Here is a 13,871-nt window from a genome sequence, read left to right as displayed (position 1 = left end):
GGGAGGCATTATCAGGGAAGGGCTGTAGTTCAGTAGTAGAACATCTACAACATCCCAGGTTCCTTCTCCAGGTAGGGCTGGGGAAAATTCCCTGGCTGAAAGCCTGGGGAGCTGTTACCAGTCATTGTAGACAATATTGAGCTATATGGATCAATGGCCTGGCATGTTCCTAATGGTCTTGATATTGTTATATTGAACTTGCAATTGTTATGTTTTAAAGTATGTCTTTGTTGTTTTACACTGTAGCCCACATTGAGTTTATTTTAATAGAAAAGCGAGGTATAAGTTTTACATCTCTTCTAGCCATTGCATGCCAGCAACCATTATTACTGAATGCTAGCTTTCAAATACTGTCAAATCTGAGACAGCATCACATGTTGGCTGTCAAATATCATTATCAAATATTGAAACTGAATTGCAGGAGCTGTTAGATGCAGATGACAAATATTGAAAGGCTACCTGGGACGCAGGTGGCGCTGTGGGTTAAACGACAGAGCTTAGAGCTTGCCGATCAGAAGGTCGGTGGTTTGAATCCCTGCGACGGGGTGAGCTCCTGTTGCTTGGTCCCTGCTCCTGCCAACCTAGCAGTTCGAAAGCATGTCAAAGTGCAAGTAGATAAATAGGTACCGCTCCAGCAGGAAGGTAAATGGCATTTCCATGAGCTGCTCTGGCTCGCCAGAAGTGGCTTAGTCATGCTGGCCACATGACCCAGAAGCTATACACCGGCTCCCTCAGCCAATAAAGCGAGATGAGCGCCGCAACCCCAGAGTCGGCCATGACTGGACCTAATGGTCAGGGTCCCTTTACCTTTACCTGGCTTAATGGGAGCAAATTCGCTTCAGCCCTACTTGGAAACGGGCTTCCTTTATTGCCTGTTGGACTTACTGCCATGAAGCTATGCCTAAGTCAGCAGAACCAACCCTTCCAATGAGTTAAACTTAGGAATGGGTGAAACCGTCAATTTTGGTTTCTCTCCCTATCTCATTGTAAAAAGAAACAAACCCCTACAACATCTGCCACCATTTTAGTGCACATTCCTTCTTCTTTTTAATTGGGTTTTATAAACAAGATTAATAATGTGCAAATTTTTGCTAGCAATTTCCCCTAATACAATGTATTTTGCTACGCTATTTTCACTTATAAAAATGCACACCTTTCCCTAATAGACAAATTTTTGTATTCATTTATTTGCTTGAATTGTATCGCAGAGTCAGGAGAAGTGTGAATTTTGATGGATAGATGTGTTTCAGTTCCCATGTATTGCTTTTGGGATTAGGTAAGGTCACAGTAAAAAGGTGAGCCAAACCAAAATTCTTCCCCATTCCAAGTTAAACTATTGTGAATGGTAAATGCTTCCATAAATGTTAGTAAGCAGCAGTCAGATTTGCCATGCCTTAGCATTGACCTAGGCACTGTAGATTTTTGATAAGGAGATAGTTTTGAGAAAGCACTGCAGCTATGAGTGCTGGGTGGTGGTGCTTTTCAAGACACCGTCTTGCTGAGTTGGCAAGAATGAATCCAATAACCTGGCCAAAGTGCCGAAAATATTTTAAAAGCTCTTTAAGTATTACATTTCCTAAAGCCACCTGTCCCCTCAAACACATTTAATCAGTCACAGATGGGAGAGACCAACCTGCTAACCTTTTGGCTTTGAGAGAAAATATTTCACTTTGTAAACCCATTCCTAGGTATTTCCTTAATTCTTCCTAAACGAAGCTTTCATCCCCTATTTTCCACTTAAACTTAATGAGTTAACTGGACTCTGAAATTCTGCCATGCTGACCTTGGAGGTCTGTTTAGCCTGCTTTCCACCTGCTCCTTTAGAAGTTAGGCCATAAAAAAAACAGAAAGAAAGGAAAAGAAATTCAAAAGAATGAAGCGATCTCCCCCAACCCTGTGTGATTCCCCCCCCTCCTGAGGTGTGTAGAAGCTAAATTACAACAAGCTTTGAGGCACATGTTTGAAAGCAAGAGGAATGTGAGCTTTAAAAGTATTTGCTGCAGAGTTCCAGATAGAGCAAAAATCAGCCTGCAGCTCTGAGCTATCTAGTTTGTACAGTGATACCTCCGGTTACAGACGCTTCAGGTTACATATGCTTCAGGTTACAGACTCCGCTAACCCAGAAATAGTACCTCGGGTTAAGAACTTTGCTTCAAGATGAAAACAGAAATTGCGCGGCGGCAGTGGGAGGCCCCATTAGCTAAAGTGGTGCTTCAGGTTAAGAACAGTTTCAGGTTAAGAACGGACCTCCAGAATGAATTAAGTTCTTAACCCAAGGTACCATTGTAGTGCCATGACTGGCTTTTCAAAAATCTGTCACCCAGAGTCCATTTTGGCTGAAGGAGAGCAATTGGCACTGGTGGGATGCATCTTAAGGTCATTTTTTGTGGCCTTGGAACACCTACCAAAATTTAATCAAGGCGTGTTTTTCCAGTTTTACTTGTAAGAAAATGGTGGATTTTTTTTTATTGCACTCCACTGCAATCCCTCCTTTTTCTCCACAACAACCCTGTGAGGTAGGTCAGGCTGAGAGGCAGTGACTGGCCCAAGGTTACCTAGTGAGCTTCATGGCTCAGTGGGCATTTGAACTCTGGTCTTCCAAGTCCTGATCTGACACTCTAATCACCAAACCAAACTGGCTTAGGTAGATGTTCTACCAGGCTGTAAGAAATACACACACACACACACACACACACACACACACACACACACAGTACAGCATGTTTGGGATTATTGTATACTTTGCAGGAATGCCATGCTGCTCTCACAGATAATCTATATCAGATGTATGCTGCCAGTTACAGGAGTTATAATCTCACCCAGCACCCAAACCATAAGATTACCACCAGCAGTAATGAGAAGCATCCCCTGGGGATATACTCCCATGCAGGAATTACATCAAGAGGTAGTACGAGATCAAGTTTTAAACAGATATCCAGGGTAATGGAGATTTTGTAAGGGCTGCAGTAATGGCAATTCCAGACACACAGCCTAATCGGAATCAGTGAGGTCAGTCAACACCCCCAAGTTGGCTGAAATCCAACAGAACCGCTGCTCAGACTCCGTTCATTAAATATCAGCCTCCTCAGTATATTGGAGTGAGGGGGAATGCAGAACATTTAGAGGCGGGTCATGAAATAGTTGTTTTCTAACACATCCTGACCCTCAGAGAAAAATGCCCCCCATGACAGAGTGGAAAGGGATGGAGTCAATTAGTTTTGGATTGACATCGTTATTCTCTTCTACCTGGTGGAGAATGATGGTCAATATGTGGCATAAAAGGGAGGGGGGAGAGAAAGAAAAGGAAAAGCTGTGTTTTATTAGCTTTCCATCTTCTTTAAGAGATCGCCACACAGATCTGGTTTCACTTGGCCTTCAGCTCTTGTGTCAACCTTTCGGGTTCTGTTTTTGCTGGGGGATAGGTTTCATTGCGTTAATACAGCACCACAAATGGTTCCAATTGAGAGAGGGCCGCAATGAGCTTGTCAAAAGCGATCAGGCCAGAGCTTTCAACGTTTTGGCCCTGGAAATCTCTCAAGCTGCTCTCCCCAGCCCCAGCCCCAATACTGCCATACCCCTGATGATTCACTTGAGTTTGCTCACCTGCTCTGAGATGAGAGGCTCCTCCACGTCCACACCACATCCATTTGGACTGGTCTGGGGCATGACCTGGAGAGAGTGTTCTTCCAACCCATGTTTCCTGGCATGGTCAGGTGGTGGGGTGAGGAGCTTGGTCTTCCGGAGGCCTAGCAATGTGCAAGAAGAGAGAGGGTGTGGCTTTGCCGACCAAGGAAGCAGAGAAGGGCAGACATGTCATTGTTGGAACAGTAGGGTCATCGTGCCACCTCTCAATCAGGCCCCATTTGCACTATTTATTTAAAGCAGTATCAAACTACTTTAAACAGTCATGGCTTCTCCCTAAGAATGCCATTAACTGTAGTTGGATAAGTTAATGGAGATCTCCTATTCTTCTCACAGAGCTATAATTCCCAGAGTTTCTTGGAAAGAGGGATTGACTATTAAACTGCTCTGGGAACTACAGCTCTAACGGGCTGGACAGGGCTAAGTAAGTTTTGAGGTACCACAGAATGTTCTGGAAATCCATTCTCTCTACTTTCTGTTCCAGGAAGAGCTGAGCAGAATTTAATTTGCTTCTTTCTTTCTTTCTTTCTTTCTTTCTTTCTTTCTTTCCTTCTTTCCTTCTTCTTTTTTTAAAAAAAACACACAGCTCACTTCAATTCACCTGAAACTGGTGAGGAAAATGTCATTTGTAATAGAAAAGCAAAGTGGGCAAAGAAGATCTTTGTAGCTAGTATTTGACACTCACCGCAGTAGGAGACTTTGCAGACTGTTTTAAGTCCTGGAGAGGTAGTTAAAATGCAGACTGCTTATCCTTGTTCTCAGACTTTGAGAGGCGTGGCTTTCTCCTGTGGACAAGTTATCGCCCCTCTCTTTGATCCACCGCTCGATGTTCAGAATGGCTTTTATGCTGCCTCCACATGTAATGGATAATTTAGCCTATGCCATTAAGGAAAAGAGGGAATGTATTGTGCTTTTTTTTTGTTATATGCTTCAATCGCTTGTGAAAGTACATCTTGTCATTCATCATCGAATGCACACTAAAAATAATAAGAAGAAGAAATTGAATTATGATTGATTTCTTTAGTGTTTAATTCTTTAAACAATGTTTACCAGCACCTAATTTAAACACAGCAAGGGTTCAAACCCACTTAATAGTTGGACAGCACAGGTTTTCAGGCTAGGTTCAGCCTTAGTGATAACATAGTTATTGGTGGAGCAGGCTGAAGGTACGCTTGTAGAAAGGGAGTAGGGACAACCCCCCCCAGCCTGCATTCTGTCTCAGCTCCCATTGAATGTTATGGAACAAATCAATGAGGCTTTCTGTCCTACTGACCACTGGCCAGCCACTCAGTGGCCCAGTCAGAGCTCAGAGCAGCTTGGAGTGATATTTTCACCCAGCTGGACCACCCACCTGTCAGACATGTAGCACCATTATGACATTGTGCGACTGACAGGTCACTAAGGTTCTGACCTGTGGAGCCAAGATGGTTCTTCACCCTTGGTCAAGGATTTCAGGCCAAGGAGGGGGAAAAGAGCCTTTTAACAAAACACTTAGCCAAGAGCGCAGGGTTCAAGGAGCAGCATAATTTCAACAAGCCAGAGGGTCAAGTACAGAGAGTAGTCAAGGTCCAAAGCTGGATGCAGAAGGAAGGCCAGGAGACAGTCCAGTGCCAATACTACAGCAAGGAGGGGGAAGAAGACTCAAGCACAAAGAACCAGAGATTGTGTTGGAGACAACAACACTTCTGACACCAGTTGCTGGAAACCGCAGGAGGGGGCAGGGAATGTTGTTGTGCTCATGCTCAGTTTGCAGACTTCCCAGAGTCATCTGGTCTCTTAAACTGGGTGGGTTTGTTACTTTGGTATGGTATTTTTGTGTTTTTCTATTGTAAACTGCCCTGTGATCCTCGGATGAAGAGTGGTCTAGAAATTTAATAAAAGAATAAAATAAATAAAATCTGGTTGGCCACAGTGAGAACAGAATGCTGGACTAAATGGGCTACAGACCTGATCTGCCAGAGTTCTTCTTAGGTTCTTAAAATATATTTTCTGCACTACTGGAAAAGAATTACTGGAGTATTTTAAAACTTTGTATCAAAATAAAACTCCAAGAAAATAATAATATCATGACAGTTAAGCAAAAGCTGCAGCAGGAAACCACCACCCACCAGCAGTAAAGACTGAGTTTTCCCCAGCCAAGTTCTGACACTAACTATTTCTATTTGCAATACTTTGGCTGAAGTTTACTAGGTAAGGACACTGTCCAGAGTGTAGCTGTTGGTTGGGGGAATTCTACTGGCTGGGGGTGTTGGGGGAGAGATTTATAAGCCTCTGGGAAAGATTTATTTTGATGAATTGGTCTGTATTAATATGAACAATCTCATAAATATAACTCCCCAGGAAAGGGCTGCTCCAGTCTCAAACGTTTCGACGGACAGCTTTGGCAAAAAGTCAGGATGTGCATTAAAACACACACTTTTGGAAGAGCCCGATAAATAAAAGCTTTGAAATACGGCTTCCTCATGAGAGAGCCATTTTAAATCATTTTGATAAAGCACCTAAATTAGGCCCTGGAAATGGAGGCAAAGGAGACCCCCTTATAACTAATTATTTGGAGGTATTTGGGATGTAAAGAGAGATGCAAGTTCTACCCTGATCCAGACCATTTTGTTGAAGCGATGTAAGTTGATTTTTGTCTGTATGCATAGGCACAAAACTGTGGTCCAAATGACTGATTACCTTGAAAGCATGGCAGTCTGCCCATCCAAGTCTCCTCTCCTGCCCTGTGGGCATCAACTTGGTTCCTTTGGGTGCCAGTGTGCACCTCCTATGGTGCCTGCAAAAGGATCTCAGTAAATATCCCAACAAAAATCCACAATGTATGAGAAACTACATGCTCGTCCTGCCTAGTTCCTGTTTGCAATGGCACAGCCTGTTGCATGGAGAGTTCCCGACCCCCCCAGGTAGAATAATGACACACGACACAATTATTAAGGTTAATGGGCTAAAAAAGGCCACAACTTTATTGGTTACAGGTGAAGAGTGGTATTGGCTTAGGCATTGGACCTAACTGTCTATATCTGACTCCAGCCCGTCTGCTTGAAGTCCGGGAAGGGTTAACCACCAGTAGGGGGAGTCCTGCTGATGCACATCAACTAGGAGCTCCCCCGGGGTCACCGCTAGGGGGCGTGCCTTAAGCCCTAACCTCCCTAGGCTTTGGACAGGGCCACGCCCCCTGGAATCCATTAATGGACTACCCTTCAATATGCGGGGCAGGTGATGGCGCTACCTCCCCTCTTTCCATCTACAGAACTATTCCAATGCCTAACCACCAATACTATGAGGTAGGCGAAAACCAAGTGGCTGGTGCCAATTTGCCAAGTGGAAAAATTCCTACCAGGCCTCTCAGCGGTGACCAACCAAGGTCCATAGCAAGGTCAAAGACCTTAGAGGGCAGGAGGGTGGGAAAACCAGAGCAGCTGGCAGGTGGACAAAGAAGGAGATCCCTGGCTGCATTCTGTCTTTAAGGGGCAGGCCACACCCCCAGAGCAACCCAATTGGCCAGCCGGGGGTGACGCAGCCGGGAATCCCTCAATCATGCAGGGGCAAGCTTCCCACCCCCTGGGCACGTGGAGGGGCTGTGAAGCCCACAACCCCACATCCTCCTTAAGGTGGAAGTGGCTTTGTATATTGAACACACACCCTTAAACATGCTAAGATTTCATTTAATGTCAGCCTATGTTCATTTCCCTTCTGCTCAGAGAGGAGCAAAGACCTGCCCTCTGTGAGCCAGCCCAGTGGTGTCTGATTTCCCATTGGGCTACATATTTAATAAAGAGATACCATGTCGTTTGAAGCTTTCCTTGTGTCTTTAAAAAATTGTTCCCGTCTTTCACCTCTTGCGCCAGCTTTTCCATGAATGCAATTGTTTGCTGGTACCATTCAAATAGCAAACAGTCTCCTAAATTCTTACACCTTCTAGGTACAGTGGTACCTTGGTTTAAGAACAGTCCAGTTTAAGAACAATTCGGTTTACAAACTCCGCAAAACCGGAAGTAGTGTCCCAGTTTGAGAACTTTACCTTGGTCTAAGAATGGAATCCGAACGGTGGAAAGGCACTGGCAGTGGGAGGCCTCATTAGGGAAAGAGCGCCTCGGTTTAAGAATGGTTTCAGTTTAAGAATGGACTTCCAGAACTGATTAAGTTCGTAAACTGAGGTACTACTGTATTGTCAAGCAATAGTAAGAGCTTTATTAGGTCCTTATTTGTAACATGTTGACTTCCTTCATCAAATATGGATAACAGCAGCATCATCATGGGATATGAGTCTAATATCTGACCTGCAATAAGTTCCATTTTGTAAAAGGTGTCCCCCCCCCCAATTCCTGGATCTTCTTGCATGACCACCAGAAGAAGGACTCAGGCTAACCAAGAAAAATACTTTGGGTGTTAGCAGCGCCAGTTGAGGGACATGGCTTGGGAAGATTTCTGAGGGCCAGCTAAAAAGTCCAGAGGGATGCATTTGCCCCCCCACCTGAGGTTCTGTACCCCTGCATTTGAGTCACAACATGGCCTTAGGTGGTACTTATCTACAATGTCACTGTTGTCTTCTTGTTGATAATAAGGGGGGGGGGGAGAGAGAGAATGTGTGCATGGATGTGTTGATGTGTGTGTGTGTGAGAGAGAGGGGAGGGGTAGAGATAAAGGAAGGAACTAAGGAACTCCTGAGTTTCCTGGCACACATTCTGAAAAACACTGCACCAGACCTGCAAGGGCTGCGTGGGCATGAGAGCAAAGCACTTGAAATGTAAACGCTGGCGTTAAGGCACTTTACACCATTAAAAAGCAGTTTAAACCACCCTGGTGTGTTCATACCACCTCCCAGCTGAACGAGAGGGGATTTTTTTTTTTTTAAAGAGCGAACACTTTTCCTAGTGGGAGGGTGGCAGTGATTGTTCAGTAATCTTTGCCGGGGGAGCGTGTATTAAAGATCACAGTTATTTGAGTCACATTTGTCAAGGTTCCTAGTGAGGTTCCCTACTGAGCCCTTCAACTCAGATTGCCATTGAGATGCCTTTTGCTTCAGATTCCCCCCTTTCTCTCAATTTGGTCTTTGTTTGTTGGGAAACTCGCTGCTCTTAGCACCCTGCGTCTGAGCTGGTTGATGTTCTCCCTCGCTCCTCGAGGATGGTCTTGCCTTGAGTCTCCCCCTAAGGAGGGGATTTCGCTTCTCTCTCTGCACGAGAGGCACTCCTCCTCTTTAAACTTCCTTGGAGGCCTATCATTTTTCTGTGGGTGCCCAAGACTGCCTTCCTCCTGTGAAATGTTTTATGATATAAAAAGGGATCAGAGGCAGCATTTGCATAGGCAGGAAACACTTCAGTTAACAGTCTTTGATGTGCTGAAGAAGGCAGGAGAGCTCTTCCTCACCCATTCAAATGCAAGGAGTCTGTGGGTATTTCCAGAAGAAGGCTGCTGCTTTGTGAGAGGGCTGGAGTCACATATCAGCGAATTCAGGTTCTGCAATTAAAGCTGTTTTGGAGCTCCTGAGCAAGAAGCCTGCTTCCCCACATGATCAGACTTTTTGGTGATAAGGGAAGTAATGGGAAAAGGCACTGAAAAAGTGTCTGATAAAGCTTGATTTAAATTCCCTGCAAATAAATCAGGATGAATCCTCACTCATGTGGAAGCAACTTGCGTAATCTTTTCACTTACGGGCACACTCCAATTGCATGCTGTTCTATGGGATCAGGAAGGGGGGAAGAAAGTCGATTCAGTTCATGTTTAAAGGTGAACATTCCAAATCTGCCCTTTTCAAAACAAGATGTGAACCAAAACACAGCCATCCTTTGAATTTTCACTTCTCTGACTTTTGCAAGGCCGTTCTCTAGCCGAATAGCATGTACCGTACAAACATGTACATACTATGGTAAAGGTGTGAAAATAGCATACAAACAGATACATTATATTAGGGGGGAATTGCTTGCAGAAATGTGTACGTGAAACCTGCATACAAAAATACCAGGAGGAATTCACATGAAAATGCTGTGAATTTTTGGGAAGGTTTTCTTGTTCTTTTAATCACAAATTGCTGCTGAAATTTAGAGAACTGGGTTTAAGGTTGGAAAATTGTGAAACCTGGAGAACTGAAAACGATGGATTTGGGGATGTTGCCACCCCTCCCCACTGCTGTACCTTGGAAGTGTTGCCAGGATGCAGCCATTGGAGTGGCGTTTTCTGACCTTGTTAATTTTAGTGCCATCAACAAGACCAGTTGTATGTGATGAAATGCACATGTGTTGTACATGCACACACATGCACACCCACACTTCTGGTGCTCATATGCAATACAGGGCGGCCCCCACCAATGTATTGTGGGGGCTGAGCTCCCTGTTAAACAATACCAAGGGGGCTGAAGACACCACAGCCCTAAGCAGTTGGTGCTTATGTTACTGTGCTGGCCCCAAGGGTTAACCGTGTGGCGAGGTCCAAGTCCAGTCCGAGGTCAAGGGTGCGGTATGGAGGCTGTCTGTCAAAGCTGAAGCTGGGTCCAAGGCACCTGAGAATCCAGCACAGGTGAGGACCCTTCAGGCTCAAGCCCCAGCCCCGGCTTAGCTGGTTCTGGAGGCGGGGATTCCTGTGCAGGCTGGGATTCCTCAGGTTCAGCCTCCAAGTCTGAATCCCAGGCCATCACAGTTACCCAACCACACGTGTGACCCCAGATGCATATGAAATGCTTATAAAATGCATACAACTAAATGCAATTTTGAGTGTGTGTGTTTGGTTTTAACCCACAACTAGAGGAATGGATTGGATCTACATATGAATGTGTGCCAAGTGAACATGGCATAGACAACAGCAGATTCCCCCACCCATCCCTAGCATCTAGGAGTTTGCATCTGCACTTGCCAGAGCACCTCAGCAATTGTCTCATGGAAACCCGAACTCTCATTTCATGAGGTCTAGCGATCTGACCTTTGAAGCAGAAATTCAACAAGCAGTAGTCCAAGAGAAGCGAGGTGAGGAAAACACTCCCTTGGTGCCAGGAGGCAATAAATGACCTGCCGGGGTGGCGGGCAGAATTCATGCAGAGCAGTGTGCAAAGCCAGCAGTGAACCCTGAAAAAATAATGTTGTGCCTGGTCTGGGCTTCTGTTTCCCTACAGACTTGGAAGTTTGGCACGGTTTGATCAGATTCATTGGGAGGCCTTTTGGTGATTTTGACAATCGAGTCTGGGATACGTTTCAAGCGAAGCTTGGCAAAGGAAAACAGAGCTTTGGGAGGAAGCCATGAGAGTGTCAAGTCTCATTTTGGCGGTTCCTTTTGGACCAAATGTCCAGTTAGCTTCAGTGTTGTCCAAGCGTTGGCAGGTCCACTCCAGTAGCCTTTGAATTTCTTTAACCAAAAAAGTGGGAGATGTGAAACTCCCTATTATAAAACATAACAACAATGCAAAGTAATACAGATTCAGGCTCGAATAGAGTATGGTAGATGTTTCAGCAACCAGAGAGAAAGCCCCTTTTATGAACCAGATGATGGACAAGGCAACATTTATCTTGCAACAGAGATCCCAAATAAAGCTGCTGTACACTCCCTAAGATCACAGGTGTAATCTGCCTGGCACTGGTTCTCTTGCTTCTAAAGACTCCCTCCAAGCCCTGCTGAATCAGAAGAAGGATTGCATGCAGGGCCAGTCCCAGCAGCACTCTTGCAAGAAGTATGGGAAGGGCCAAAGCTCTGTGCCACAGCATCTGCTTCGAACGCAGAAGGTCCCAGGTTCAGTCCCCGACATCTCCAGGTAGGGCTCTCTGCTTGAAACTCTGGAGACATGCTGCTGGTCAGTGGGAACAGTACTGAGCTAAATGGAAAACATACAAGCAAGCAAAGGAGCATTATCAGAGTCCAAGGACACATTCCAACCAGGCAAAAATGCTCAAGAAGGAGGGTGCAAAGCAGTAAGGGATGTGGCTTGGACAGAGTTTTGAGGGCCACAGAGGGAGGCACAGAGGGCTACATCTGGCTTCCAGGTCTGGGGTTCTCCATCCCTGCTCCATAGTCTTCCTTCCTTCTTCTCTTTCTCCTTCTTTGCTTACGTTTTTCTTTTCTTGCATACGTTTAAAACTCTAACCCGATGAAGAAAAATTCAGAGCACTCTCTGGAGAAAGGTGCAACCAAGGTGTTGTGTTGTGTTTTGTGTGTGTGTGAGAGAGAGAGAGAGAGAGAGAAGAGGGAGCATTGCTGAAGAACGTTGCTTGTGGAAATATCATAATACGATATTATGCACCTGCCTCCGCAAGTTAGTATCATGAGGAATAGTAGCCTTGTGATGCCATGCAGCAGGTGTTAATTCCTTTCCTCCCCTCATCCCTCCTTCCCTCCCTCCTAGAGCCTAAGGCAGCTACAAAATGACTTGCTGTTTTTATTAGGCAGAAATCTACGCTTTAGGAGGTGATGCGTCTTATGAGTCTTATGAGTATGTTTCCAAAGGAGAGCTGGAAGGAAGGAAAGAAAGAAAGACTTCTGGTTTAGCAAAGAGAGCTGATAATCTACCAAGGCAACTGCCACCTGAAGACGAATCCATAGGTCCCGGGTATAGGGAACTTTTTTTCCACGCTGAGGGCCACATTCTCCTCTGGGAAACCTTCAAAGGGCCAGATGTCAGGGGTGGAAGTCGGCCAAATGCAAAAGTTGTCAGAGCAACTGCGGTCAATGTTATTTTGTACTGTGGGCTAGTTTTTATGCTCTCCTTATCCCGGCGAGTGTTATCAGAGATCAAGGACACATTCCAGCCAGGCAAAGTCAAGGGGTTGCAAAGCAAGGAGGCAAGCAGTGTGGCTCGGGAGGGTGTGTGGTCTGCAAAGACCCAAGGGCCAGATAGAGAGGCCTGGTCTGCGTTTGGCCCCTGGGCCTCAGCTTCCCTATCAGCGGTACACAAAATGGAAAGCAGGGCCAGCCCTATCATTAAGCAGGGTGAGGCAGTTGCCTCAGGCAATAGATGTGGCTGACTTTCCACATGTTGGAGGGTAGAGCTATGTGTGCCCCACTCAGGCTGTCACCCATCTATGCACCCTATGGGAAGGCAAAAGCAATCAAAGAAGAACGCTGCTGGCTCAGACCAAAGACCCATCCAGTCAAGGACTCATGGTAGCCAACAGGCACACATGCCTACAGGAAGCCCAAAGCAAGCAGGACGTGAGCACAGAGGAGCTCTCCTTACTTGCACCTCCTAGGAATTCAGAGGAATACTGCATCTGATACGGGGTCTTCCTACAGTTTACGTGGGGTCTCTATTTGTCTCTTATAAGTGACACTGATTGTGTCCATGCTTCCTGGCAACTAGAGTACAGGGGTGGAGAACCTGTCTAGCTGTTCTTGGACTCCAAATCCCACCAGCCCCAGCCAGCATGGCCAATGATCAGGGATGGTGCGTGTTGCAGTTTTGCACCATCAGCTGTACCATAGGCTCCTCCATCGCTCCTTAAGTATTTCTAGAAGACCCCATTCACTGGGATTATTTGGTACAGGATTGTTTAGCTATAGTCATTTTTGAGGATCAAAGGCATGGACGCACCTGGATCCTAGAAGTACAGAGAGGGCTCACATGGATGCAAAAATTGTCTGGTCAATGATGGAGAGCAAGTACAGTGTAGCGGTTAGAGTGTTGGACTAGGACCTGGAAAACCTGGGTTCAAATCCCCAAGCGGCCTTGAAACTCACTGGGTGACCTGGTGGCAGCTGCTGTCTTTCATTGTAACTTGCCTCACAGGGTTGTTGTGGAAATTAAATGAGGAGTGGGAAATCTTTATATACCACTTTGAGCTCCTTACATAAAAAGGTGGGATATAAGTCAAATAAATAAATAAATAAATAAATAAGAATGGTCCTGTGTCCTATCGTAGAGAAGACAGTCCTCTATTTGAATGAGTTTCAGATGGCTGTCCCCTGATTGATGCTGTTCTCCCTATGAAGCCATATCAGTCTATAAAAACAGCAATCCTATTATAACCAGACAAATAAACCAGAAGCTAAAATGGGGGGGGGGGGGGACGGACCCAGCACCTGACCCAGCTGTTCTAACTCAACAGCCAAATGTTACATTCTTAAAAAATGCATAAATCATGTAAAATATGTAAAAGCAAGGTGTTGGTTTTTTAAAATGCAAAGCTATGTATACCTATACATAAAACTTAGCATCTTTGCATTTTATGCAAATCGGGACCCTTGTTTAGCCCCTTTTGGGGTGTAGCATTTCCTCACCAAAGTCCCCTTTGCACTTCCATTTCTTAGGT

The 13,871-nt window shown here is 45.4% G+C and overlaps 1 long non-coding RNA gene across 9 annotated transcripts in view; it reads right to left on the bottom strand.

The window, feature by feature from the left end:
- LOC308463658 overlaps nucleotides 1–13,871 on the bottom strand; it is a 45,979-nt gene that overhangs the window by 15,097 nt on the left and 17,011 nt on the right. For 5 of the 9 annotated variants that reach the window (XR_013979638.1, XR_013979639.1, XR_013979640.1 and 2 more), the window contains exons 1-4: nucleotides 4,731–4,946; nucleotides 4,328–4,518; nucleotides 4,083–4,249; nucleotides 3,604–3,746 (exon numbers count right to left, since the gene is read on the bottom strand). This is a non-coding gene — a long non-coding RNA (uncharacterized lncRNA). Of the gene's footprint in view, nucleotides 1–3,603; nucleotides 3,747–4,082; nucleotides 4,250–4,327; nucleotides 4,519–4,730; nucleotides 4,953–4,993; nucleotides 5,509–13,871 lie in introns of those variants that run through there. The other 4 variants (XR_013979636.1, XR_013979637.1, XR_013979635.1 and 1 more) reach the window with 4 other exon arrangements.

The sequence above is a fragment of the Podarcis pityusensis genome (genome assembly GCF_964106645.2).
Source record: "Podarcis pityusensis genome assembly, chromosome: 14".
NCBI classification, from domain to species: Eukaryota; Metazoa; Chordata; class Lepidosauria; order Squamata; family Lacertidae; genus Podarcis; species Podarcis pityusensis.
The sequence above is the reverse complement of the archived record's forward strand: the minus strand, read 5'-3'. Positions and strand labels throughout refer to the sequence as shown.